Raw genomic sequence first — 26,783 nt, 5'->3', positions numbered from 1 at the left:
AACTGTTTTCAATTTTTAAGATGATGCCTGTATGAAAAATATCATGAACCAAAATGAACCATCAACTTCCGTGTTCGATAGACAGGCAAACAGTTTCTAAGATGTATTCAAAACTGTTTCATCATTCAGGTCATGGGAATAATCTCAGCAAAACATTTAACTGATATAAAATGTAAGAATAATCAACAACAAAAAAAAAAAAACATGCATGCAGATGGAGCCACAGTAAAGACATATTTATTATTTATTTTGCATGTGAGAAATATAATGGTATCAAATACACTCACATACACACACCACTACATAAACATACATCCAAATAAACCCTCAAACTGAAAGGAGAGATTCTTTCTTCTTACTGGTAATTATGATACATTAACACAGAGATTACTCTTTGCATAAACAAACTGTCTTTCCTAAAATGAAATAAAACTGGAGCATTAAGTGCATAAGCAACATTAGAGACTTAAAGGTGCACTATAAATAATTTTAAGAATGTTAAAAAAATAAACAAACTATTGCCATCTGTTATTTTCTCATAAAGTCTGTTAACTCTAGGAACGTTAGGAATGTGTCTTTAATATATATGTTACATTTGATTTGTTTTATGTTTTTATTTTGTAGAGCACCTTGAGCACTGTTAAACTGTATAAATATATGCTATGTAAATCAATAAATATTTTAACATATTTTAAACCGCTTTGGAATGCACAACCAAGCTTAGTCCAATATGTATCTCAGCATGGCAACCCACAATATTATTTACACCTGTATTTTCTAAGCTAACGATATGACTAGATCTGAGTGGAGGAAACAGATTTGAAAGACAAAACTTAATCATTTTGTGTTAGCTATAAAAACAGTGGGAAAAATTAATTAGCAGCACCTTTTAAAAAGAGAAGCTGCAACAGACTTTTTCTTGCTCTGGTACATACTATATCATAATAGTCCAATGACGCAAACATGAAGAGAAAAATACATAAGCTCTGCATAAAAGTCTAGATAAGTGTCAGACAGTTCATTTGTCTATATGAAGGCCTATATGAAGCGCCTTCCCAGCCCCGCTACACTTCAGCATTTCCCAGTCTTATGATGATGAAGTGACAATGGTAAACTGCAGTTTGGTATCACGTGAAGCTTCAATGTTTGATACTGCATCAAAAGCAAGCGATGGTTGTATAAAACCTCTTGTAAGTCCAAAAAAGTGTAAAAGATGGATGCAGCTGGAGAACGATCAGCAGTAATAATCGCACCAGTAAATAAGGTTGAAAATTATACAGGCTCCCGGAAGATCATGCGGAGAGTTTATCAATGGCATGCGTGAGTTCTGCATGATGCGTATATGCGGATGCCCTTTTTCTTAGTGTTGGTAGATTCGCGCTGCTCACTGACAGGTGAACCACCATGTGCTCCTGTTTTTCTCTGGCACCACTTCGGGGAACCATGGAGCTTCTGTGTAGCCAGCCAAGCTGTTGGTGTCAGTCTGGCTGCAGGTCCCATCCAACATCATGGTCCTGGTGTGGGACATAATGCAGGTGGTGCAGGGCAATGACTGAAACAGGTTGAGATGGGCAAGTCGGGGAGAACAGAGAACAAAGAGAAGAGATCATTACCAAGGGCAAACTAGCAGTTGGCCAAGTAATTAGCTGATGATCTTATAAACATTACTCAACCCTTAATACTTTGATGAAAGAAGGAGAGTATTAAAGTCCAATTTTTTGTCTTCGTGTTGATGTGGTTCTGATTTAGAATACAAATAGTTATAGAAATAGGAAAATGTATTCATTTTCTCCATAGAACTGTTTTTTTTAATAATAATTTATAAACTGTGAGGCTACGCAGGTCTCTAATCGATGGGAATAAGATGATTATTGAAGCTTATTTTAATAATTTATATTCTAGCTTGGTCGGCTTGGTCATATTTCGTGCATGTCCCCAAATAAAAGACCTCTGGAAAACAAAAAAATAAAAATACTTCCAGAACCAAGCGACAGTGATAAAGTAGGCAGCAGGCACTGTTGCACACTATAACTAAGGCACAGTCTGTTTCACAGTAAAACAAAAAAAAATGACCCTAGCCTTTAACATGAGTAGCTTATAACATATTCAATTTGTGTAGTTTATCATGGCAAAATTTGTGCACAGACCAATTTGAATGAAAACACTGTGTGGAGTACAACATCCCACAGTGCAAAAATGGCTGACATGTCCTTCTATTCTAGGATGAGTCAGAAAATATCCACACAATATTTTGTGACTTCAATTACAAGAGCTTTATATGCAAGAATGATGGGATTATTAATAATTTTATAGTATATATATATATATATATATATATATATATAGGTATATATATCCATATAAGGAGTTGAAACAGTCATGGACTCACATAATATGACTTCAACTAAATTAAATATGCTTTACAATGAGGTCATGTGACAACAGTAAAACATATATTATTCATATTTTTATACTTTGAACAGTTTTCTAGAATAGAAACACTGTTGGGATTTTAAATCACATTTTTCCAGCTCATTTTAAGTTGCATGCGGCAAACGGATTACCCTCAAAGCTAATAAATATGGACTAGTATTCTATTTATTTTCTTTACCTGCTTCTCTAACTGCTCGACCCTGAGTTTACGCCTCCTCTCCTGGACCGCTGTCAGATAGTTGACGGCCGCGTACTCCAAGACGACAGGAACACAAACACAAAACTGACCCTACAGGTAAATGTCCACAGCTTTGATGTAGGAGACTCTGGGCATGGAGGCAAGTTCACCCCAGTGATGATGGTGGATATAGTGAGCACCGTGGTGATACCCTTGATAAAATCAGCACATCCTGTTAAGATTCATGGGTGCGTGACTTAACATATGAAGCAACGGTGACGCCCCTGAGGCAAAAATGTTGATTTCCATGATAAACTTTACTTCTGCACGAAACTCTGCTGGAACAGCCCCTGCGATCAATCCAGAATGATACCCATGACAACATAACTATAAGTGTGGCAGGGAAATAAGTCTGCAGCAGGAAGAAGAAATGGCATGCTAAGCTTTAAAGTTTATATACAGGCGGGTTGTACCCACCCTAAAGAGAGAAAGAGATAACAAAAATACAGATATCAGAGTCAAATATTAAAGTTCACCCAAAAATGAAAATTACCCTATATTTTTATTCCACCCTGGAAAGCCATCCTAGGTGTATTTGATTTTCTTTTTTCAGACTTGAACACAGTCTGAGTTTTTTTTATTTTTATTTATTTATCCTGGCTCTTCCAAGCTTGGTAATGCTAGCGGATAGTGGCTTATTATTTTGAAGCCAGGTGAATAAAATATGTGAAGTGAATTTAATTTTTGGGTGAACTATTTCCTTTAACCTACACTTGAAATATTGTACTGCACATAGAAATATTCTACAATTTTTTTTCACAGTTTATAATAACTGCTATCTGTTTTAATTTGTAGTGTGGTTTAGCGTAATTTATTCATGTGATGGCAAAGCTGAATTATCAACATAATTACTGCAGTCTTCATGTGTGTCACACGATTCTACAGAAATCACTTAAATTACTTCATGCTTAAAAAAACTTTAGAATTAACATTGTTAGAAAACAGTTATGTAGCTAATATGTAGCTTTTGTGGGAAACTGTATAATTTTATTCAGGTTTTTTGATTAACAAAGTATGGAATTAACTTAAAATGAGAATTAGTGCTGGGCAAACGATCGTGATTAATCTAATGCAAAATAAACTTTTGTTTACATAATACATGTGTGTACTGTGTTTGTTCATTATGCATATATAAATAGAAACACATACAGTATATATTTTGAAAATATTTACTAATATATATACATTTTTATATTATATATAAATATATTTACCATATTTTTCTAAAATATATACACATGCATGCCTTTGTATTTCTATACATAATAAATATATGCTTTATATACGTGCTCGTGTATTAACAGGCGCCCATTTGAAAAAAACAGCTGATGGAGATTCACTGCTAATTTACCTCTAATCAAAGATCCGGCTTTACTGAATTTGTTTTTTACCTTTATTTTGATGAGATTAATCGTGATTAATTGTTTGACAGCACTGATAGAAATGACTACATTACAAAAAAATTACAAAGAAATCTTACTGACTCTTAAACAGTAGTGTATTTTAAAGCAATTATTTCACAATTGTTAGACTGTATGATAAAAAATATTTCCACATTGTCCAAAATTAGAACTCATCTGATAAACCAGTGGCACCAGTTGACTAAACGCCACCGCAAAACCAGCTCAGAGAATGAATTAAAGTTAGCACTGAGAGCATTGATATGCTCGCAGTCGGATGCCTCTTTTCTGCTTTGATATTTAAGTGTAATACTCATTCATACACTTTTAAGTGTGACTTATGTCCAAATCCGTCTTGGGCCACACTACTACTTGAAATAAATCGACTTGACAAATAATCCCCAATACCTGTGCTAAGTGTAGAAAGCCAGCCGAGAGGTAGTGTGAAACTTCTGTATGAGGAACTGAGAGAGAGAGATTTTCTCATCTATACCAAAGACTCATCTCCACTTTTCCAGTACAGCATCAGATCCTCATCCGTAGGCCTAGAAAAGAAATATCCATTTCAGGAAAAACTAACTTGGCAGAGTGAATTGAGCATGTGCCGCACTAAAAATAACATAAATTAATGATTCACTCACAGCTCTCCAACTCCAAAGAGCATGTCTGTGAATCCAGCGGGAAGCGGCCAGTCCATGTTGCAGGCTGCTGTAACGGTGACCCTGGGCACAAGAACCATGTATAACACGGGTGAAAATACAGAAACCACAGTCTTAGATCTTTATATTTCATCATATTTCTCATAGATGCTTGCTTTCATTCACTTTTTCCCAACATTTTCATATGCGGTTTCAAATGAAATTGGTAACTGTATTGATAGTTATTCTGTCATCATTTCCTCACCTTCATGTCCAAACCTGTATGACTTACTTGTAGGGCTGGGCAATAGTTTTGTTAATATCATATAAAGATATTTATCATAAATATAAATTTAAAGCATTAGCGAAAAGAAATGTTTCCATATGTTTTTACAATTTCAAAACTCCATTAGTAAGATGCGCAAGACGCCTTTTAATTTATGTCTCCACATAATTTTGCCTAAACTCTGTAAGTGTTTATGCTATTCTTCCGAGTACTGTGTTTTACGATTTAGGACAAATTTTCAATAAAAAAATGGTGACTAAATTAGAACTGGTGACTAAATTCCTAAAACAGAACGGTGAAATACAATTAAGACGTTAACGCTCGCTTTCATTTTCATTTGATTACAGTTTTAAAAATGTATTATATAATCAATGAGGAGTGCATTTTAGCAATCACAATAATATGTGTGACCCTGACCAAAAACTAGTCATAACTGGTTAAATTAGTAAGTAAGAAAGCTTTCCACTGAGGTATAGTTTGTTAGAATATGACAATATTTGGCTGAGATACAAATCTATTTGAAAATATGGAATAAAAAAACTGATTGCTGAGAAAATCATCATTAAATTTGTTCAGATGAAGTCCTTTAGCAATGCATATTACTACTCAAAAAATTAGGTTTTGATATATTTACAGTAGAAAATTGATCAAATGAACATGATCTTTTAGAATAAGTGACTTGAGACTTGTTCTGTGCTTTTGGGGTCAAATATTAAAAATTCAAACTACACCAAACTTTTATTTTGGCGTGTTGTGAGTTTCGTGTGTTTTGATGATAGTTTTTCTCAAATGAATGGAGAAAAGCTTCAAGTGACTTCAGAAGAGGTCTGAGATTAATTTTCATATAGACTGTCCCCACATAATGAAAACACTGTTAGCGGCTGTTAGATTTACCAATACGATGCGAAATGACCAGAGCTTATCTTCATTAGCAACATAACACTGAAAATCTGCGCCCCGCTTAAACACTAATAGTTCTCCAGCAGAGTGACATTCTGCTGAACATCTCCTTTATGTTCCACAGGAAAGAGAAAGTCAGATGGGCTTGGAAATGACAAGCTTTGGTAAGAAAGCTCCTGCTAAGAATAAAAATGTAAATGCGATAAATGTGCTTAGTAATGTTAGTCAGGAATGGCACACTAGCGCCATTTACTGAAGCTTAATACTAAGGCCACCTCATTATTCTCTCCGCATTTCTCTCTTCTGTTCTCTCACAGTGGTGTCCATCATTTGTTTGACAACGGAAATAATCTGGGCCAGTCCCATCAATAATGACACTTTCCCCGAGCCAGAGCGGTGTCTGAAATTTGACTTTGAACTCAGCGCTAGCTCCTTGATTATAGCTTTGCACGCAGGTAGCTTGGCCTAATTTTTAACCTCGCAGCACAAAAGACACAGCAAAACATCACAGGCCAGAAGGCCGCTCTAATTTTAACACCGCAGCAATATAAAAAGTTAAGCCCAGCGACGTGCTTTTTGTTTTCAACCACATTTAAATGAAACCACATGCGCTAGTTCAGTTGCTTGAAGGTGAAATGTAGTAATTGCTGAACAACCTGAAAAATATTAACTTTTTCTTACATTGTACAAAATAAACAGAATTATAATAAATATGTATAAGTACATTTGCATAAATACGTTTAAACTCTATACATATATACATAACTTACATATAATTGGAATTATAATGGCTCACTTAAAAGTCAGAAAATGCCGTGTAGATAATCTGCTTTTTTTTTTTTACCTCAGGCTGTAAAGAACGTGATCATCAGGGAAGACTCTCAGCATGATATTTTCTGTGGTGGTGTCATGAATAAAAGATCTTTAGAGTGGACGGAAGAAGACATCAGAACTCCAGATCTTCTTTCACCAAGCGTCCACGAAAGTCATGCTTTTATTTGTGAGCTGGTGAAAGACAAGCGCCATCCTCCTCCAGTAGTGTCTCAGGTATAATGTCACAGTAAAGTCCTACACAGATGAAGAAAACACATTTTACAATTGTTAACCATTTTTAACATAGGCTCTGCTATTCTTGTTTTGTAATTCTTTTCGAAGAAATTAATACTGCTATTTAGCAATAATGCATTAAATTGACCAACATTGACAGTAAAAGCATTTACAATGTTACAAACATTTCAAATAAATGCTGTCTTTCTAATTAAAGGATCCTGAAAAACACACACAAAAATATTGCGCTTTCAACAGCTTCCTGAACGTATTAAAATGATTTTAGAAAATGTGATACTGAAGACTGAATTAATGGCTGCTGAAATTTAATTTAAAATGTTAAAAATGAAATAGAAAAAGATTATTTAAAATATTCCTACATAACAGGGTTTTTTTTTTTACTGCATTTTATCAAATAAAGCCTTGGTGATAAAAAAAGATCATCATGAGAAACTTGTCACATTTGATCTTAAAACAATCAATTATATTTGACATGATAAATCCTTTTTAGGACCATTAAGATTGTGTGAATTATTTTAAGGCATCCCATTTATTTATGTAACTGTTTATTAGTTCATTCTATCATTCTTTAAATCATTCCATATCTGTAATTGTATAGTTGACAAAATCAAAATAAAGCGAGGAGTAAAAAAATGTTGCGCGATTATTACATTATTTTGATGCAAAATAAACATATCTCCCTCAAATATTTGATTCTTATGCATGCACTGTGAAAGAACAGTTTTACCAAAAATGTAAATTCTGTTACCATTTATTAATTTTTTTACTCATGCTTTGTTCATGCTTATTTTAGTAAAAGCTGTTATTCCAAACCGGTAAGACTATCATTTTCCTTAGAACACAAAAAGGAGACATTTGGAGACTGTGGATGTCACAAGAACAAGAACTAGGACTTTGTGCCCTTTTGAAGTATCATAAAAGTGGTTCATATGACTTGTGAAATATCCCAAATTTAAAGGCCTCTGAAGAAAGAAGAAAATAGTCATAGGAACCACTTTATGGGACTTCAGTATCCCTTTGAAGCTTGAAAGCTATATTCCTCGTCATTATTGCAATCAAAAGAATGACCACATTCTTCGAAATTCACCTTTGTGATCCAAGGAAGCCACTGCATTGACATCAATGATCACATAAATAATACATAACATTGCTTTTTTCATGAAAGTGATTCGAATGAGATTTTCTGTGCATTATAATAATGAGAATTGAGAGGAGGGGATGTGATCAATCACATGAAAATAATGCCTAACGATAAAATTACATAGGGCTTCATTCCCAAGCAAAATGTAGTTTTTTCTTTTGATTTCAGGGGTGAAATATGATCTAGACATATTCTTCAAAGGTTATAAAGCAACACTTGCAATGTACACATTTAAAGTTTTGGGAGAGACAACTGTTTTATTACTGCAGCAAGTAAGGCCAATTTAACATCTTCCATCAGTTCTCACAAGTCTTTTCTTTATGGTTTTCTGTAAATAGAAAGTCGATGTAACTCTCAGTCCTCCGTATGATGCCTCTCTAAATCGCTCAAACAGATCATCGTTTCTCTATTCTTTCTTTTGGTTATATAACAATAAGCATTTTGAATGGCCAGCAATTATATATGGTCAATAAAAAACACCACGCAGTTTCTTTGTCGCTGCCTCACAAAGGCTTCTACCAAGAGGGAAACCCAAAACATGAGAAAAGAACGGCAGAATGGGTGTCACATTCTGTTAAAAACCGAAGTAAAAAGAAGATCCATGATCAAAGTTTCTGCCATCAGAGATGCAGCAGCTCTTTTTAGGAATGCCTCTGTGGACTCTGTAACTGCAAACAGCCAGTAATAAATGGGCAAAAAGCTCGGAATTATGAGTGATTCTTACCAAACTTGTGTAGAACATGACAGTCTTTTTTTTATCAAACGAAAGAAATTACATATACTAGAAGAATTATTTGTATTACATAAACTATTCTTTGCATAGTAAATGACAATTTCGTAACAATCAATCCCAGTGACTATTAATGAATGACTGCTTCAATAAATAAATTACAATTGATTTAAATTGCTAAATATTTAACGCCATGTTATTGTATTATTGGCTATGTTTTTTAAATAACATATTTTTAAATATTTATTTTAAAGACATCTGGTCGTAGATTCAAAAAGTAAAGCCAGAATTTACCATACTGCAGTGAAAATAATGTCACAATGCCAAAAATCCTAAAAACTGGCTTCGTTTTTTTGTCCAATTAAATGTGCGCTCATATGTTTCGAGTCAAACAGTTAAGGCTGTTATGTAAAACAACACATGTGAAAAGCAACTGTTTGGGATTACCTACCATATCTACTTCTGAAATACTGTCCAAGCTTCCACTTGTACATCAACTCCCACTGGAATAGCAGGACCTGCGAAAAAAAAAAAAAAAAAAAAAAAAAAAGCATTTAATCCATTTATACAACATCAACAACTGTGTTGTCAATCGAATTACACCATCAAGACGAGACTGCTATACGAGCTCTTTTGCATATGCCATGCATTCGTTTTTTCATAAAAAATCATTGTTTGCTGGATTCCGGCAACCAGTCGCAATTAGCAGAGTGTTCGCTAAGACTTCTGTGAGCATCATTAAATACGTCTTCACGGCCAGATCTGGATCTGTTTGCTTTCCACCAGATCTGTTCACAAAAGGCTTAGCAGCTGCTTTGACATCTGACGGATTGTAAGGAACGCTAGCTCTCAAAGGACGGGCCTTCAACCGGAACCACAGCTTTGATATCCTACACGGAGCTGCACTTGTAAGGTCTTTTGTAGCAAATCTAAAGCCTTGCTCTTTACCAGGATTAGTGTAATAGGGCTATCTGTCACTCAGAAGGTAAGACATTTAGGTAAATGGGCAGGGGCAGCCTGTACATATGGACGGGATGATGTAGTAACGCCAGACAGATTCAAAAACGATTTCCAGTGTGTCCCATCGGCCGCTGCTAGTATTAGTAATCCGAGATTATTGGAAATGGTGGATTAAACTTTGATGCTCAAAATGATACTGACACTGACTGAAACTTACCATTACGCGCCCCTTAATGTCGGCCGCGAAAAACCCTTCATGAAAAGCACAAGCATTACTTCATATGCTGCGGAAAACGCTTTGAGGCCTGTAGATAAATAACCGCCAACTGTGGAGATGACTTTTGCAAATTTGCTTATGTAATCCAGATTCTCATAAGTAAACTATTGCCATGCAGCACCCGCTGGACCATCCTGTCAATTTCCCTGTCATGTACCATCAAGGCTTTTCATATCACACAAATAAGCCTAAATAAGGACACAGCTCCTAGGTAAAATCGATTTGTCCAAACTAATCAACTCCCCTGCTGTCAGTTTGAGTCTAAAACCATTAGAACGACCTTGAGTTCAACTGTCCTATTTCTCAATTGTAGTTACTACCACTTGAAGGTAGGTATTTTGCTTTTCTCATAAAAAAAAAAAAAGTATTTAAAAGCCTCTAAAAGGATATTAAACTAAAAGTTCACCTAAAATACAAAACCCAAAATTGTTCCAAATCCAAATGAATGTTTATCTTTCTTAAAATTCATCAATATATCTCCTTTTTAAGTTCCACAAATGAAAGCAAATAAGTTTGGAACAACATAATGATTATGGCAAAGTGTTCCTCAAAGGGTAGTACATCATAAATAAATAAATAAACCCTCATTATTTACACGTTCACGCGATGTTCCAAACTCAGATTACGGTTTATTCCTTTACTCCTTAAAAATTCACTTAAAAGTAAAGAAAAGAAAAAGGAAAATGGGTTTAGAACAACATAATTTGGAACAACAAATGTTTGATAAAGTTATAAAGGAATAGATAATGACAGTTAGTAAATTACATGTTAGCTACTTAAAATGCATGGAAAAAAGTCGGCAAAATAATGACAAAAAGTTAATGAAAGGCATAGTTAATTATAAATAAGGAAAGAAGAAAAAGGATAAATGGGTTTGGAACAACAAAGATTACAATAAAATGTTCATTTTAATAAAGTTATCAATCAAGTTATAAAGGGATAGATGCGCAGTGACAGTAAAAATAAATAAAAAGAAACAAATATAGAACTATTATTAATATACTCTTATCACATTTTATCTTCTTACAGTTCATTAAAAAATATCTCCTTTTGTGTTTCACAGGTGAAAGTAAGACATACAGGTTTAGAATAACATAAGGATTGCAACAAATGTTCATTAAAAAAATATTTTAAAAAGAATTTTCTTTTTCCATTTCTAAAGTTGTTAAAATTCAGAAAAAAAAATACATATTTTTGCGAAAGAAAATCACAGAGATCTGAAACAGCTAAATAATGATAAATAAAGTTACTGAAAGGAATAGTTCATCAATAAATAAATAAATATGCATGTTCCGGAAGCATAAGACTTTTAAATCCCTGATAATTCATAAAAATAATCTTCCTTTTCACAAAAGTCAGTCAGTCATATAGGTTCGAAATGACATAATGGTTTATTTTAAGGTGAGGGATTAAAAAAAAAAAAAAGATCAAATCATCCCATTCCAGAGTTGATTTTATTAATAGCGCTTTTCTTCAAAGTTCCCGAGGCTTATGACATTGAGCTGGTGATTGCTGGTTGATGTTCGCCAGTGGGCGGTCTTTAAAGCAGCTGTCTGCGGGCAGGGCAGGCTGGGATTGTGGCATGTGCTAATCCACGAGGGCTGACCGGCCGATCAGAACAAACCGCTGCCAGATTAATCTCGCTACCAGCACTGTAGAGCAGATCGAGCGATCCTCCAGATGGACCGACCCATCAGCGAGGACCGCTAAAGTGTTTAACGGACGAATAAAAAAAAAAGCAAGAAAAGAGAGAGAGAGAGAGAGAGAGAGAGAGAGAGAGGCAACAAAACGTAATGTGATTACAACAGTCCTCGGTTTCTCATGCAGCTCGTAACTGATCCTTTCGCCGAATTGTCAGAATTCAGCCAATTTTGGCTGTAGGCCTACGAACAACGCAGAAAACGCCGCTGGCTTCGAGACGTGTGGCATCCTGGCATGGAGATGCTACTTGATATCTTTTGATCTTTCATTTGGTTTCGTATTCGATTTTCAGGCGCTGCTGCCGGCCCAGCTGGCCCAAACATTAGTATTGAAAGCAGCGTTGCTCATATGCAAATCTGCAGACAGATCTAAACAGGGTCGTGTGTCGTCTACAACATGATACCAGTCTTTAATATGCGTAATCCTTCACGTCAAGAATCACATACTGCCCTGTAATGACCCATAAACACGGGGCGAGCGCTATATGTTCTCCGTACATCAACGATACTCCTCTTGTGGAGGATTAGGCATAAGCTTTATGCACCATCAGTTAGCCGCTCTCTGGATTTAAACCAGACTGCAGTCATGCATTAGCAATTCTCTTTTGCTTCTGAAGTAAATCTCATTTATGCAGTACACACGGCACATTATACCTGCGCTACCTTTTACTAATCATTGCATAGGATGCTGCAATTGGTCGATGAAAAGCGTGCTAAAAAGGATTGTTTAATATGACGGGATACAAGGATAGAGGCCAATGTCATTTTTTTCCCTGGTGAAAAGTGTACGCTTTTATGTATAATGATTATCGCGTATCGCCTGAGCCGTGAAAAGAAACGGTTCAACAAAGCCATGGAAACACGGAATTATATTTTTGAGTGACATCTACAAGCAAATCAATCCCTTTTTTCTGAACCAGCCTGTTTAGTCTCTGGGTAATTCACAACCTTTCATCTATTTTGAAAAGTGCTTCTCAATTATTTTGGTTTAAATACAGTCTGGTCCATGAGGTGTTATATAGTACTTTTAAGTTACAATGTCAATATATTCAGAAATGTGCTTTCAAAAAGATAGTTTGCCCAAAGATTACAATGCTGCCATCAATAACATCTTCAGAATACAAGTCAAGATATTTTTCATGAAATCTGAGAGCTTTCTGTCCATAAACAGCAAACGTTCCAGGCCCAGAAAGGTAGTAAGGACACAGTAAAAAATAGTCCATGTGACATCAGTGGCTCAACTGTAATGTTATGAACCTAAAAGAATATTGCTAAGAAAATAATAATGACTTTATTCAACAATTTTGTTTTACCACCTTACTTCTGCTCCTTGAATGTGGCATTGATCTCTATGAAGCTTATGTGTTTGAAACGAACTAGAATTTAAGAACAGAATTTAAGCCCAGAATCCTTATATAAATATGTTATAATAGCTAATTGCACAGTTCTACATTTTAAAATTATAAAAAATATATATATAGTGGCAGAGCAACAATTTCTGGGGAAAAAAAAGATCATGCAGATATTTTTGAGAACTACATACAAAATAACCTCTTTTTTTCTGAATCAACCTCTTTATTTAATCACTGGTATTTCAAACTTTTCATTATTTCAAGAAGAGTTTCTCTTTGGTTTTAGTGCAGTCTGGCACATACGGTACAGATCAGCAGTTCTGCTCTGCTCATTTTGTATGTCTCTCTTATCTGACGCCCTTGGTTCAGTTCACGGATCTCCCTCCTAATGAGCTGATGATCTGAATCAGGTGCGTTAAAAAAGGAAGACATGCAAAATGTGCAGAGCAATGGTACCCTCAGAACTGGAATTGAGAACTGCTGGTATATATATATATATATATATTTAGATCTTCCTCTGTGTTTTAGTGTCATTTTTGGTCTTTGGTCTTGTCATGGGAAGCTTTTAAAATCTTACTTTAGGAAGCTTTTTACACCTCAAAATATCATTTCACTTATTTGACATTTGGTTTACATTTTGGCCTTTTTTTAAAGAGTTCTATCTACACAAGTCTATAAAATATTATATACATATATATAATAAACATACTTTTGTCAAAATGACATTTTAAAATGACTTGTTTTTTAACTGATCGATTGCTATTTTGTGTTTTGGAAGAAAAGCGAATGAAAATGGCCTTTAACCCCTTGGTGAAAATCCCTGATGCTACGAATCAATGGCATTGATGACAGTTGTGAACTCATTACATCACGTTTTGAACTAGCAGTGAGGTTTTCACCGTCAAGCAGATGCAACAATGCATCACTGTCAGAGCCGACAGATCTGTGTATGCGTCTGAGGGGGTGAATATGTTTGGGCTATTTTCATTCCCTTTGCTGTGACCCCCTGCTGAACAAAGAGCAATTCCCAAACGTACGCAGAGTCAGAGCATCCAAATGAGTGACTTTTTAGATACTCTATTCATAGGCGGAACAGCATCAAACGCGGGAGTGTTTCTTTTTCTTTGCCCTATATAGGAACACATCATTAAAAAAAGAATAGGGGACTGTATGGACTAGTATGAGAACTTTCATTAGTTCTTAGCCTTTACTGCGCAAACTTTTAAGCGTTGTACACTTAAAAAGAAGCCTTGAGCTTCCCCTTATATCATCCTTTAATACCATTCTAGCCATGGTAGATAAGTCTGCATTAAAGGAATAGATCAAATACGAAAATTCTGACATGACTTACTCACCTTCCTGTCATTCCAAACACTTATGCTGTTAATTCTGTCCGTGGATCACAAAAAGGAAGAGTTTTGGATCTTTAGACCACTGCAGTGGTAGTTCATAGTGACCATGACTGTAAAACTCCAAAAAAAAACAAAAAAATCTTTTAAAGCCATAAGGAGTTAAGCCATTCCTTAATATTTTTACATTCTTGCATATCAAAAATGGCAGGTTATGCTGTACATACATGCCATTATTTGGCTTTTGGACGTGTTTGTATCGTATTACTATGACAAAATGATTATGACTGTCGCTGAAATACACCGAAAATAACGCGTATATATTATAAATGAAGTGAAAGCCTACAGGGCCTAAATAATGTAAATTAGCCTTTTTTGGATAAATTGTTTCTATTTTATAACCACATCTTCCCAGAGGATCAGATCGCACACACATCCGGCTGTTTCTAGGTGTTCTGGATGATTGTTAACTCTCATAACAGCGACAATGTCATTATAACTTCAGTAAAAGCTCGAGTTAAGTGTACAAGGCGCCATCTGCCAAGCTAAAAGCTTAAAAATGTTTCACTGCAATTGATATGAACGAGTTTAATAAGGTATTGCTTTGTAAAGGAAATATGTGAAATCAAGGTCAGAGAAAAACCCATGTGCACGCATAAATTAAACCAAAGCACGCCGACTTATTTCTAGAAAAAAAATATCCGTTATTATACTTAACATGAAATAACAGAGCAATTATATTATCGCTGTAGCGATTCGAGTGGAATATTTACGTGAAAAATAAGCATGAATTTCAGAAAGTAATTGGTTTCTGCCCCTTTCTTTCGATGACAGCCGCTCTTGAACTGCACGAACTCTGCAAGTTTGTGTAAAAGCTGATGATTATGTTCTCCACTATGAGACAATCTTGTGCTTCAATGGAAGCATAAACCTATGATTATCTGTATAGAAAATCTTAGCTCAATGACACAAAATGTGACCCTAGACTACAAAAGCAGTCATAAGCAGCACAGGCAAAAAAAAAAACATCATATGAATCAAAGTTATAGATTTTTCTTTTATGCCAAAAATCCTTAGCATATTCATAAGTATAGATAATACTTATTAAGTATTATCTATACTTTATTTATTATACTTACCTTATAAGTATAGATAATATTGCATTATCATTTTTTACCTTTCTTATCGTAAATATATCAAAACCTAGTTTTTGATTACTAATATGCATTGCTAAGATTTTCTCACTATTTTGATTTTTTGTGCACATTGAGATTCCAGATCTTCGAATAGGTGCCAAATTGTCCCGATTCTAATAAACCAAAAAGATTTACTTTCTGCGATTTCATTTTTGATGAATTGATTTTTCTATGTAAAAAAATAAATTGTTTGGGAAATATGCTGCACAATACAGGCTTTAGCTTAATATAAAATCAAAAGGGGTTAAATTAAAATGCACATTACTAATTCCATTACAAACTCCAATTGTCAAAACCATATGAATTTGAGTAAAACTGAAATCCCAGTCTTAATTACAGGCCACAGCAGTGCTTAATAGCGAGGCTGTTTACCCCTCTAGAGGGAGCCAATGTAGATTTAATGCCTTCTGGTCAAATAACTGACCTGAATGTTCTCAAACTGTGCATACTAAATATGTGCAATCTGTACACGAGATCAAAACAATGCAACTAAAATTGTGGCTTTTAAGTAACTAATGAAGTGAAGACATCATGATAGCACTTTATACGCTTCGTCAACAGCACTTACGTCTTTTTTTAGACTCATGCCATTCCTATTTTTGACTAATCTTCAGAGGATGTTGACATCGAACCTTTAACATTGCACGTGCTACACATGTATTAAAAAAAACAGGCCCCCGAGTAAGATTGTGTCTAATAAATGAAGTCAAAGAAATGCAATGTACACTTGCAACACAGAAGTACGATGAACTAACCTCCAAATGCGGGCCTCATGGTGAAATCATGGTCGTCCACTTTCAACAACTGCTCTGTTTTCAGTCGACGTGATTTTGTCACATCCGGTGGCTTCTTTGCCAGGGAGCTGCGGGGTTTCAAAGTCACAAAAAAAAAAAACTCTCATCAACCTCTTACGTCACAAATTTAGGCAACGCACGCTGTTTTTATGTGGAACCTACCAGAGGTTACATGACAAATTCAACCAGAACCCTGAAAGTCAACGGCGTTTACATAATTTCTGTGAAAATGCAGCCACAAAAGTGTAATGACGGATTAAGAGCACGCACAGGCGCTTGTATCAACAAATTGTTAAGGCAGTGGTGAACTAGCTGCGGCAGCCGGATCTGTTTCAAATTACGGGAGATCTTATCGACAGACGCTCAGATGAGTCTCGAGCACAGGATTCGTGAACTGTGGCTGCTCTAGTCGAACGATGCACAAAATTAACTCTTTTTACGTGACAACATGATCACCGACGGGACTCAAAAGTATCCGGTAAGAGTATCGACTGCCTCGTTCGTCTCAGCTCCTCGCCGTTTTTATTTCCTGTTGCGAGTACGAGACAGAAGGCAGCTCGCCGTGACTGACACCCAGTCTGCAGATATGCTGCTGGATTTTTTCATGCACACTTGTACTCCAACACCATGTTAATTCTGCAGATTGTTTGTTTGTTTTAATTTTATAGACCCATGGAGCTGTACCCTTGCCAGCTGCTTGTCGGGACAGCTTTGTGCCAACGTACTGTCCTTGGCAGATGGGCGCGAACGCCCTGTGACACGTGGCTGTTTGTCTGAGTAAAGAAGCACCAGTTCGAGCACGCCAGTGGTACGTGTTCGGTTCAGTGGCGGTATCATCTGTCTGGGTCACGTTAATTGCGCCCTGGCCCCTGGCCTCATTTATGGCACACTGCTGTCATATAGAAATCAGGCTAATAAAGGTGGTCGAAAAATGAGTCTGAGAAAAACATCAATGAATGAGCTCACACCATCACTCTCAGCTCTTATGCGCAGCACTGTCATCTATGAGCATATTAGATGCATTCTCATCAAATTATCTTAAAAGACACGGACGTGTCGCAAATAATTACCGCGCAATTGAATTAAACACATCGTTTTTAAGTAAAAATAATTAAATAGCATTATGCTCCAATAACCCTTGTTTTATTTACAACTTGGAAAAATCCTTTTTTATGATAACTGGCCACTCGATAGACTAACAGAAGTCATACATTTTCAATTAACTTCTTGCTGCTTAAGTTTATGGTTAATTGTTAAACCATAAAATTCAAATATACCTTTCCCCCTAAAATTCATATATGTAGTAAAAATGCACAGAATTAGATGGATAAACTACATAACGCTACTTGTTTCGATAAGAAAACACATGCAGACATGCATTTTAGGGTTCATTTTTTACCATTTTTTTGTATAATATCTCCCACTCTGCTCGGTAAATATCGGTTTCGCAGACTGTTAAACCCACTAAAGCTTAAGCTGAATTGCTGCCTTGCTGTAATAAGTTCATTGACGAAGAAAATCCAGTCGAAAACCGAGTAGAAGTAATTCTGTGACTAGTTAATTAGATGTTGTGTGCAGCCTACTTGTTGACAGTCATTTTCAATGAGATAAGTGCTATTCGCCATAATGGTCACCGACATCAGCATCTTTTTCATAATCTTTAGTGAATGCACATCATCAGCAGCATGACATGTCAATCCAAGTTCAGCTGTCAAAGACCGAAATGCCACTTACGTCCCATGCTTCTGAGTTTCCACAGCTCCTGTCCACCTCCTCTCTCTCGTGCTGTGTTTACTCCGGCATCCCCCAAACGAGCCCAGTAAGAGCACTAAAATCAGGAACTGTCTCAGATAAGGCATTATGCAGAGCAGGTGAAAAATCTACAGGTGTGTCCTGAAATCCAGCTTAATCCGTGAACGCGGCGGCTCGGGAAAGGCAGCATCTTTCCGTTCTCAGCGCAGAAATCGCTGCAGCTCGCATCTCTGGCATGCGCGATGTGGGGATGGTTTAAATATCAGCGCGGCGCGACGCGACGCGTGCTGCAGCCTCGCGCGGCGTCTTCTGCCTGTCATTGGTTATCAGCCGCACAGCTGCTTTGACCACATGGCATCAGCGGTGGGCATACGCGCGCTTCCCACAGCTGTCTGTACGGTTGGAGGAAAAGACGGATTAGAAAGACACATATGACCTGAAAAAGCTCCGCATCCGAAACTATGCATGCTTTCAAATCTAATGCACGAGTGAAATGTATCCGCTAAATGCCAAAACATCCTCGACGCAATTCCATGTAATTCTCGAGGGATCAATGCGCTGCAGTTTGAATCACCTACGATTTTGCGGTTAATAGTTTTGCTTACAGTAGCTACGATGCATTACGTAACGGGGGCATTTACTAGCCTATTTTTTATTGCACTGTAAAACAATAAAACCAACTGAAACCAATAAGTTAAGTTGTAATCTGCACGATACAGTAAAGCAACTTTCTGCATAACTGGATAAAAGGTGCGTTATACGACATCAAAGTACCGCGAACGAGCATAACGCCGTCTGTAGACGATAGCTTTCTTTTATGTACGATTAAAGTAAAATACATGGTTACTCACAAATTACACGGAGTTTACCTCAACTGTGAATTTTAAAACCACGGTTTATTTAACTATGGGCGTGGAGATTTATGCATCGTTTTCTTGACGTAAAAATGCGCGCAGCCATTTTTAAATTCTAGGTCTAGTTTCCGGTCCTGTTATCCCTAGCTGTTCGTTTTACTGCTTGGTGTTTAACTGGTGTGTCTTATCGTGTTATTTTAATACGTTATCTTAATTATGAACACGCTGGTTTGTAGTGCGAGCATTTTTTACCCTGAACTGCACTTTGTTATTCTCCTCGTTCTTTAGCTATAGCGTTTAATGAACCGGAAGCCTCATCCACAGCCACTTTATGTTATTAGCCTATTTAAATGTATTATTTCTAAACACAAGGTCTGTAGCGCAAATAGTTTTTACGGTTTGCTGCACTCCTCTAGCCTACTTGTAACAAATAAGGTGGATAAGGATTTATAATTCCCTTTGGTAGCTTTAGTCCTTATTCAACAACTTGTTAGCAACTTACATAAAAAGTTTTATCAAGTAATGTTAACCGCAGACCTTTTTAGTCACAAATCCAAAACCACCATTCTAAAAATACCTAAAACAATCCCAAGGGAACCCATGGCTCAAAAAAGCTTAGTCTGTTCCGGATTTTAGGACTACAACATAACTGCTCTATTGGGTAGAAATTGTTGTGCCAAGTTGAATAGATTTTTATAAGCGCAAAAATGACTGCACAACTCAAAATCCACTATGATATTCAGTCCCTTGGTTTTGATTGCTTAAATATGTCTGTAGAATATCACAAACATTATATAAACCACTCTATGAATTGTTCTTCCAGTCTTACAAGCATCATAATGAACTATTTATTTAATGATATAATAAGCTCTGACAGGAACAACCAGAGAAGAAAAAGCAATCAAACAATGGTAGTCAGTGTCTTTTCCCACTGTTTCTTTCCATTTGTAATTTATTTCCTGTTGAGAAAACATCAGACAGAAGGCAGTTTGCCATGACTGGCACCCTACAGTAATACTGCTGGATTTTCTTTTGTTAATTTGCATGCTTTTGCATCCACAACAAGACAAACTGCATCCTCTGAGTAATGGCTGCAATTCCAAATGTTTCTCTTTGAATGGTAATGATGCTGTTTAGGAATGACAAATTTGGTACAACGATATGTAAATAATGTTGGGAAACGTGCATAATGTCAGTGCACCAGTCAGTATTTGGTGCAATTAGAGATATCCACTTCAGTAAGATCTTATTACTTAATGGTAATTAAATCATCGTGCAATGATCATTACATCTGCTATATCCACCTTATTCTCCACATAAAAATGGACGTGGCTTTATAAATCATATGGGTCTTCCAGCCTCATTTGGTTCGAGCTGTTTTAGTTGTATAAAACTATTCCATTGCAGCGGCTAATGAACCAGAAGTCTTGTTCATACGCTTACTTCGTTACTAAATTAAGTACTTTCATTACTAAAGATGCGGCTTTTTGCTTAAGGAAGACACAGTAGACAGATTATTTGTTGATTGTTGAGTTTATCAGCTGTTTTGGGTCTCCTTATGAGCGATGTACTGCTAAATAACTCATCTACTGTACATCTTGAATGTGCCTGAAGGTGAATACATTTTCATATATATTTTTTTTTTGTTTGGGCGAACCGTTCCTTTAATAAATGCTTTTTTTAAAATCTACATATCAAAACAAATGGCACTGATATATGGCACATTTCAAAAGAAGTCCTTGTGATGGAAACCGACATCGTTCACGTTTCCTGAAAATGACTTTGCCACCAGTTGCTCAAAGGTCCAAGCAAAGACGGCGTGTAAAATTGAAGTTGCTTCTGAGAAAAAAGTCTATTTTGTTATCTAACGCAACCGAAATCTTTTCAATCTTCAGATTTCACAAACCCCTGGCTTTTTCTTTTTTTTTTTTTTTTTGGAGGGTGGGGGTGGTGGTGATCTCCATCCAGGGCTTGCCTTGAAGGTCTGCCTTCGTGCCACTGTCGCAGCAGCAGATGGTAAGGCTCTTTTTTTCATGCATTTGTCCTCCCACTCACTCAGCTCCGGCTCTACTGCCACTGAAACTCAGCTTATCTGGGATTTCACAGCAATTCTGTGCTGCCACGCCCCAGCTCCGTATCCACTTGATGCCTGCCACTGAGCTGGAGCATCGCCAGTGTGTCACTAAAGGATCCGTTACGTAAAAGTTTGTCAGGCCTCTCATATTAAAGGGATAAATCTGTCCCCTGCGCAGCCGGGGCTTTTGTGTTGCAGTGTTTGCAAATCAAAATGGAGAAATTCAATTGGAAATATAAACAAAGCTATCCTTGGACTTTTTTGTAAAGACGTGACTGATGGCATGGAGGAGGCTTTCCAAATGTGCCGTGTCAACCTCATGATATCCAGCCCTAACTGTGTCCAAATGAGCGCTGCCACATTGGTTCTGCGCTAACAGCCAAGTGACAAAGATTGGCAATCTGAGTGACTCTGATTGGAGGTTAGCGCTCACGCAGACAGGCGAGATCTTTTGAAGTGCGGAGCAAAGCACTGTAGGGCTCTTTTGCGTTAAATTTGCTCATCTCCTCCCTAGATGATGGGTGCTGGAATCATTCTCGCCATTCAAACTGCTGGAAACCTCAAATTGCGGACTAATGTTGCATGCATGGCTCTTGCAGATTTAGATAATAAAAGGAGAGTGACAAGCGTGTCGTGTCTTTTTCACCGTATTTTGTTCAGCACTGATCAACTGCTACTGCAAGACTCATGTAAACAATACCATACGAGATATATACGTTTTAGTGGAGATGCGATAAAAGAAGAATCACATGTGCAGCATAATGAAATTACGAGTATTAATCTTTAAATCGATGTACCGGGTGTTACGCCATTTATTAAATGGCTACTTAGCATATAAATTAAAAAAAAGGAACATGATGATTGAGTTTCAATTATTTTATTATGTGAAAAACGGCCATATGATAATAAAAGAGCTACGCAGAAAATCGGTTGCCTGCATGGGAAAACGGTAAATTATGCAAAAACATTCGAATGGCATTGTTTCGCCAGTCAGAACGAAGCATTCCAGAGAGCCATGTAAATTACTACAATATTAATTTTGTTAGGATTTCTCAAAGTTGAAATAGGGTACGTAGAAATAATTGAAATTAAATATGTATTTGAGTTGCCAAGCTGACAAGAGTTTTTACATTTGCTGTGTAGGAAATCAGTTGCTTTAGACAACTGTCAAGTTATGCAAAACTGTCACGATTGGTCAAGCGGATTTATGCAAAGTGCGCTTCACTAATATTGGAACTCTATTGGTAAATATGAGCAAAGGCAAAGGCTGTGAAAATCAATCCGCATTGTTTTTCCTTTTAATTTTCCGTTCAAACAATTCACAAAATTCTAACCTATCATTAAAATACACGAATTGAAAGTGGGCTAGGGGAAATCATTGTGAAATAAATGCTTTCTCTGACTCGTGATGGCCACATTTATTGGCACCCAATTATTGCAGCTCTGACTTTTCACCTGTAACGCCTGAATAGTTTGAAAAATACCTGATACGAGATCAGAGACCATTCCTTCGCACAAAATCTCTTTAGATCCTTCAGATTTACAGCTACATGTTTGTGCTTCTTCTCTTTAGTTCACCTCACCTTATTTTCTTCATGGTTCAGGTCAGAGGACTGGGAACCACAACCCATTATAAAATCTCTATCGGAGGCAGTCAGGTTTATTTTTTTTTTATCAGTTGATGGATCAATGATGCCACGCTTCTGAAAAAGATGTCCCGAGACCTCCGGCAGAAAAACAGGCCAACAACAGATCCAGCAGTATATTTAACCTGGGCATGGGGTACATTTTATTCCTGTTTGTACCAAACCCATCTGGTGGGTTTGCTGGGAGGAAAAAAAAGCTCTTTTTTAGCTTCTTCTGACCACAGAAGACAGTGTCATTTGAAGTTCCAGTCGTGTCTGAATGCTGGAGTTTGTTTTTGGTTGAGCGAGGAGAATTTTTCTCCGAACAACATGTGATGATTGGAGCTGTGTGATATTTTTTTTAGGCTTTCTGACCCCTAGACTCAACTAATCTCTGCAGATCTCCAGCTGTGATCTTTTGGCCACTCAAACTCTCCTCCTCACGGTGATATTAGGACGATATAGACACAAGTCTCCTTCCAGACAGATTTGTAGCATCTTGAGTTGATTGCAACCTCTTAATTACTTGCCTGATGATGGAAATGAGGATTTTCAATGCTTTAGCTCTTTTCTTACACAGTACTTTGTGAAAGTCAACAATCTTGTTCTGCACATCAGAACTATATTCTTTGGTTTTAGTCTTAAGGGATTTTGGTCTCATATTAATAATTGCGTGAAAGACGAAGTCATACCTGGACAATTTAATCACGATGGTGTGCTAAAAAATGTAAATATCAATGTATATTTAATATACTTCAGACATATTTTACTCGTAAGAATTTCTGGGGGAGCCAATAATTGCGACCAACATGCATTGGAGAAAAACATTTATTTCATCATGAGATTTTCTCCCCACTTTTAATTGTTCTACTTCAATGAAAGGTTAGAATTTTTGTGATTTGTATTTAATGAAAGATCAAAAAGATCAGCGGTGCAGTTTTATTTTCAGACGCATATTTACCAAGGGTTCCAAAATTAATTAAATGCACTATATTCCAGAGCCGTGTAAGTTGTTATAATATACATTTTGCTTTGTTTTCACAGACTTGAAATAAAGTATATATATAAATGAATTACATGGAAAAAATGATTTGAGCTGAAATTGTTTTATTATGTAAGAAAAAAGGCCATAGGGTGACGAGAGATATGAAATCTGCTATACAGACAAACAGCTGCCACGGTTAACAGTAAATTATGTAAAAATAAATGTTCGCCCCTTTGGCTAATCAATTGCAGAGCGCTGTGAAAAATTATTGTAATATTCATTTTGCTATCATTTCTCATTTTTGAAACACAGTAAATAAATAAGCCACGTGAAATATTGATTTGAGTTTAAATTATTGTATTATGTGGGAGAAAACACAAGATGTGAGAGATATGAAACCAGCTCTGTAGAAAACCGGTCGACTGGGACTCGTAACATAAAAGGTCCTGTAACCTCAAAGAATATTTTAATTACAAATCAGACATTGGAGCGATAATCAACATTAAATATGGGAAATGACTGCAAGTTCAACATAATTCAACGAAGATGAAAGGTAAACCAGTTATAAAACTATTTGTGAATACTATGGGGTTAATTATCGCTTTATGATTATTTCCCTACTCAAGCAAATCAAACCATTAATTATAAGCCATTTTGGACTTACTGCTCAGTTGCATGAATAAACATAATTTAGATATTTTTAGTCAGGAGTGTATTCAAATTTGTACTCAAATTCAAGTTTGAAATTCACAGTATTAATAAAAATCCCCCAAAAAAAGAACAAAAATGAAAACTCTCGTTCAAAACTCGTTTTGATGAAACCACCGCTACAATTCATAGCCAAGGACACAGGCTTAGAGGTTTAGAGAACCTTTATGTGCAGAAAGCTGGCCAGAAGTTTTTATGTGAGCCTTTAACACGCTAATGGCTTGTAAAATATAAACAAATGTTTTTTTTTTTGGTGAAGAAATGTGACACGCAGTATAAATTACCTCAACGTGACGTTCCTCTTGAATCGCTGTGTACACTACGAAATGAAAGAAAAACATGCAATTTTGCAGAGCTTTATTTTTTTAAAAAAAACTGTTTCCAAGGTGATAAACATCAAAACATTGTTCAGTACTGAAGGTTAAATATAGATAAGCAATCTTTGAAAGGATGTGCGGTTTGTAACGAGTCACTGAAGAAAAGCCCACGTGACATACCTGAGCCTGGCGTTTTGTGCCACATGAGCGATTACTGATCTCAAATTTATTCTGTACTCCAGAAACATATGACATGCAGCCTAGGTGAAAAAATAAAAAATAAAAAATCAACCATCAACCTATAACCTTCCGGCATGAGACGTATGAGATTTGAAGTGAAACCGATGCCTGCATGTTGTTACCATTACCAATACAAGGGAATATAAAAAAAGTGATTTAAAACGTCCATAATTCTTTTCATGTTTTCATCACATTTAAAAGTCCTTTGTTCATTTATTTAAGCATATTGAAATGCTTTTTTAGTGCGACCTTCATTTCCCTTCGGGGGGGGTTGCAAACAAATCGTGGCATTTGAAATTTGAAAATAGGTCACAAAAAAATAAGATTCAATTGTTAAATTGTTAATTTATCATTAAATTGAATGTTTGCCTCGGTTCCTGAAAAATTTAAATGGTTCTTAGATTTGCTGGATGCTGTGAGCCTAAATTATAAGTTATCTTTAATGAGGCACTTCTGAATTGTTAATAATAATATTCAGGCTGCATATTCATGTGTCAGCGGGAGGTAAATCCACAAGTCAGATCTGCTGTTTTTCCTTCAACTTTTCCATTCCGTTGGGGAAATAGCGAGGTCAATAATACGCAGGCTGGATGCTGGGCTGTCCTCACTCGTCACTGAATCTGGGGCTGTTGATCAGGGCCAATAGTTATGCAACAACAAAGATTACTTTTAAGAGAGGTTGAAACTGAAGAGACTTCTTCTGGACTTCAGATCATCCGCTCTCTCAGACTTTCATCTGAAATGTGAAACTCAAATGAACGAAAAGAGCTAGTTAGTTAAAAATGCACAAGTGTTTTTTACAAAAAGAAAAAGATGTTTCTAGATATAGTAGGTGACATTCAAAGTGTTAGGAATGTCAGTAAACTTTTATTTATATTTTAATGACATAGCATTGTTCATTACAATAAAGCCTTATGAGTCCCTTTTTCAAAAATTGACACATTTAGCATTACGCCCATTGAATGGGTGCCGTATACAATAATCCATTATTATTTTTAACCCGTCACAGCTGGTTAAAATGATTCAGTTTATAATTCATAATACCGCTTACTCTAAAAAGTCCATTCCCAATTGTCCTCTCCCAATTTGTTTAGAATTGTTTTGACTAATAAACAGTGTTTGATCTGTACGTATTTTATTCCCGATCAGAACAACAATACTTTTTTTCCCCACTGGAGAAAACAAGGACTTACATTTTATCCGAAAGCAGAAGTTTGAAGTTGAAAATGTCTTAAACACGCAACTTTTCACTTCACAAGAAATCAATTGACAGACTAGAGTTGTGTGGATTGCTTGTGGATTACTGTAATATATATATTTTTTCGTTTAGACTCTAATTCTGACATTTTAGACAGGATCACAATGCATACGCACACTTTCCCGTAGGCACTGTGCAAAAACTGAATGTGAGTCACTGATGTCACATGGACTGTTTCGATGTATTTGCTACGTTTCTGGACCTGGATCACTTCAGTTGTGTTGCTACCTATGGAGGGTCAGATAGTTCCTGATTTCTTCCCAAAAATCTGCGTTCCGAAGATGAACAAAGGTCTTAAGGGTTTGGGACGACATTTCCCAACAAATGAACCATTATTGTAAACTTCTACAAACCAATTTTTTTTTTTGTTTAAATCATGTTGCACGATAAGAAGCAACACACAACTAAGAAGCTTAAATATACATTGAAAATCCGTCAATTGTGTATGTGCACTAGGATAAGTGAGAGCGGAAGTATCTGGATAACTTGACATGTGTCTGATGTGTAC

General features: G+C 36.3%; 1 pseudogene; it reads right to left on the bottom strand.

Annotated features, from left to right (window-relative positions):
• Positions 1–1,234: 1,234 nt before the first annotated feature.
• LOC122361961 lies at positions 1,235–18,664 on the bottom strand (annotated as a pseudogene).
• Between the last annotated feature and the right edge of the window lie 8,119 nt (positions 18,665–26,783).

The sequence above is a fragment of the Puntigrus tetrazona genome, chromosome 17 (assembly GCF_018831695.1).
Source record: "Puntigrus tetrazona isolate hp1 chromosome 17, ASM1883169v1, whole genome shotgun sequence".
NCBI lineage: Eukaryota > Metazoa > Chordata > Actinopteri > Cypriniformes > Cyprinidae > Puntigrus > Puntigrus tetrazona.
This window is presented reverse-complemented; position numbering and strand designations above follow the sequence as displayed.